This window comes from Oratosquilla oratoria, chromosome 8 (genome assembly GCF_046742065.1).
Source record: "Oratosquilla oratoria isolate Oo_2021 chromosome 8, ASM4674206v1, whole genome shotgun sequence".
NCBI classification, from domain to species: Eukaryota; Metazoa; Arthropoda; class Malacostraca; order Stomatopoda; family Squillidae; genus Oratosquilla; species Oratosquilla oratoria.
This window is the reverse complement of record NC_134784.1, coordinates 18636049-18639396: the sequence shown is the minus strand read 5'-3', so window position 1 is coordinate 18639396 and position 3348 is coordinate 18636049. Positions and strand designations below refer to the sequence as shown.

At 44.1% G+C, this 3348-nt stretch overlaps 1 non-coding gene across 1 annotated transcript; it reads right to left on the bottom strand.

Moving 5' to 3' along the window:
• Nucleotides 1-72: 72 nt before the first annotated feature.
• LOC143027862 (5S ribosomal RNA) lies at nt 73-191 on the bottom strand. Its single transcript, XR_012966670.1, has one exon. It is a non-coding gene; the product is annotated as a 5S ribosomal RNA (ribosomal RNA).
• Between the last annotated feature and the right edge of the window lie 3157 nt (nt 192-3348).

Below are 3348 nucleotides of genomic sequence, written 5' to 3'. Positions count from 1 at the left end.
TGTTTGTAGTTCATAAGTTGGCATAAATGAAAGGAGAATTGTAGGATAGAAAAAGAAGAGAAGATCAATAAAAACCAACAGCATCTGGTGTTCCCAGGCGGTCACCCATCCAAGTACTAACCAGACCCAACGCAAATTAACTTCGCTGATCGGACGAGAAGCGGTGTGATCAGAGTGGTATGGCCGTTGGCCCTTATAGCTAAACATTTTCTCAACCTAAACAACATTTTTTCAATACTTCATACTTCACTTCATACATTACACCATAGCATTACACCAATTGTATCAAACTTTCATGTATTGCATGTAATTCTGCAATGCTACCTTCTATTTGTTTTTTGTTTGTTTTTTTTAATATCACTCTTCATTACTTATATAATATTCACACAATTCCCTAATCACACACACAGTCGTCGGCAGCCCTTGGCAGCAGACAGACGTTACCCACACGAGAACAGCCAATCTCGCTAGAGCTACTCTCTAGAGTTGAACTGTAATCGTGATCCAACTTTACGGTTAAAAGCTTTTTCTTGGCAGTTACACTGCCACCCACTTCTGGGCATTTCCCTATACGCCATTTCCATATCTTCGTAGCTCTCCGGGATCCGCACGAGCCCTTGTTGGCTCGTGAGACTTCTTCGTCGTCCGGCCCGGCGAAATCTAGAAAAATTCTATCTTAGTTTAGAGTAGTGTAGAAACCGTAACAACTGGGCACACAGTGTGTCCTACCACGCGGCTGTCACCAGTCGCCAAAGGAAGCTGTGTGACCCCTTTATATTATTATTTTCTTTGGCTCTGCTGAGCACATTTTATTTTTGTGTAACAGGGGGCTCGTCCCCCCACCCCGACGCGCAGGATGGAGTCCTCAACTCCATCCCTGCCAACTAGGAAGACCTCCCCTGACGACCCCAATATCGACCCGGACAAGGCTAGACACGTTTTTCTTCATTCTGACCAGATCCGATTAGCTGACCTAAACCCATTTATGCTTAAAAAATGTCTTTCGCAATTCACCAATGATATTAGCCAAGTTAAGAAACTTAGAAGCGGAGACCTCCAAGTTACCACCAACTCTGGGAGAGCTACACGCGATCTTCTTAAGGCTAGGAAATTCCATAACTTCGATGTTGCTGCATCCCTCCCTAGGTCACTCAACTCCTGCAGAGGAGTAATCCACTGCAGAGATTTGATGACCATGGAGGAATGTGACATCCTCGATGAGATGAAATCGGAAGGAATACTTGATGTTAAATTTATAACGCGACTGGACCGAGAAAAGAACATGCGAGTGAACACGCCCCTGATAATTCTCACTTTCAATTCAACAACCCTCCCTGACCACGTCAAAGTAGGATACATTCATGTCCCAACACGACCATATGTCCCTAACCCTTTACGCTGCAACAAGTGTTTCAAATATGGTCACCTTGCCAAATTCTGCAGCAAACAATCAGTCGTATGCGGTAAGTGTGCAGGCGAACATCCTACGGATGCCTGCTCTAATAACGTGTTTCAATGTGTTAACTGTCCCTCCAATAACAATCATGCATCCACCTCCCGAGAATGTCCCGCTTTCAAGATAGAAAAACAAATTTGTACCGAAAAAGCAACTTGTGCTATATCCTTTTACGAAGCAAGGAAGCGTGTGATGGAAAGACTAGTTACCCCAACTAGTACCTCCGGAGCAATTTCCTATGCTTCGGCAGTAAAGAAAACGTATAGAACCATTGAAACGCAAACTGAGAGCAAGCACTCCAAGGACAAAGAACACCGCCAAAGTAACAGGCAAACTCACTCGCACCTTCCTTCCCCGGCCATCCCAGAGCCTTCCAAACGTGTGCCCACACGTACTGAAGAGGATGTAAATATGGAGATCTCCGTTTCCCAAAAACGACTTTTAAGTCCTATTACCAGCCCAGACCGTTCATCCGGGGCTAAACACACCTCTCCCACTAAGGCCAAGAAAGGAAGAAATCGAAGCAGATAAAAAAATAAATAAATAAATAAAATAATCCAGTGGAATTGCCGAGGTGTTAGAAGTAAATTAAATGACTTAATAATTTTTAACTCACTCAACAACCCCTCAGTTATTTGTCTACAAGAGACTCATCTTAACTCCAGTGTTGAGTTCAAACTGAAGAACTACACCACCTATAGGAAGGACAGGTTGGCGCCTGATGGGGGGGTCGCAGTTGCAGTGGAACTACCACTGGCCACCACCTTGGAAGCAGTCGCTATAAAAACGAAACTGCACAACAAACTCGTAACCATCTGCTCCCTTTACCTACCTCCCGACCCTCGTTTTCCACTAGAGGAACTAAACGGGTTGATTGAACAACTACCCCACCACAAACTGATAGTGGGAGATTTCAACTCCCACCATCGCATGTGGGGTAGCAACAAAACCTCTCGTCGAGGGGAGCAGATGGAAGAAGTGATCAACACCAACAACCTGGTCCTCCTAAACACTGGCAGTCCCACTCGAGTAGACAATGCTAGGGGTTCATTTTCATGTATAGATTTATCCATATCATCTCCTGCGTTGTCTGACAACACGCAATGGAATACGCATGATGACACCATGCTCAGCGATCATTTCCCAGTAATATTAAAAATAGGGGGTGACCACGCTACGGCTCCTCCAGCCTACGGAGACAACCCACCCCCTCCCTGTCCCAAATTTAACATCAAAAAAGCCAACTGGGAAATGTATCGCACAACCACCAACGTCAACATCACAGGGGATAATATGGATGACAAAATATTCAATTTATCAAACTCAATTTTGAATTCAGCTATTAAGCATATACCAAAAACCTCGGTATTTCACAAGCATAGAGTTCCCTGGTGGACATCAGACTGCAGAAAAGCACTTTGCAAGCGGAATAGGGCTTACCGAACTTTTAAAAATAACCCTATTGCACCAAATTTTATTACTTTTAAAAAAACGCAAGCAGAGGCCCGTAGAACAATAAAACAAGCCAAACGAAAGTCTTGGCATGATTACATCTCCACAATAAACATAAACATTCCTCTATCACAAATATGGTCAGCCGTCCGTAAAATCGACGGCAAATACACACCAAACATTAAGACCCTAACCATTGGAAACACGTTTGTAGATGCTCCCACGGACATCGCAAACACAATCGCAGACACATTTACGCAAACAGGCAACACAAATAACTATTCACCAACCTTTTTACAACACAAACAAAGACGGGAAGCAGAACCTCTGATCTTCCATACACAGACACACCACGATTATAACACCCCCTTCCAACTACACGAGCTTCAACCAGCCTTAAGCTCGTGTAGAGGAACCTCTGCTGGCCCAGATGAGATTAG